The sequence below is a fragment of the Asparagus officinalis genome, chromosome 9 (assembly GCF_001876935.1).
Source record: "Asparagus officinalis chromosome 9, Aspof.V1, whole genome shotgun sequence".
Classification (NCBI taxonomy): domain Eukaryota; kingdom Viridiplantae; phylum Streptophyta; class Magnoliopsida; order Asparagales; family Asparagaceae; genus Asparagus; species Asparagus officinalis.
Genome location: NC_033802.1, coordinates 67,711,396 through 67,711,676, shown reverse-complemented (window position 1 = coordinate 67,711,676; position 281 = coordinate 67,711,396).

Sequence of the window (281 nt, the reverse complement as noted above, 5' to 3'; positions counted from 1 at the left end):
AAAACTTACCCAGATTTTTGTGAAATGGAGTTAATTCGGTTCAAAACCAAAACCGAACCGAACCGAATTTCGGTTGGGCCGAATATTCAGATGAAGGGGAAAAAATCTGGATCTGGATGAGAGTTTTGAGAATCCGAAAAATTCAGATTGGATGCGGATTGGGCTTAAAACCGAACCGAACCGAATACGCTCAGCCCTATTCTTGTCCACTATTGAACCAAACACCCCCTGACATGATGTAATGAAAATCCTAAAGTTTCCTACTCTTTTGGGCATGGAAT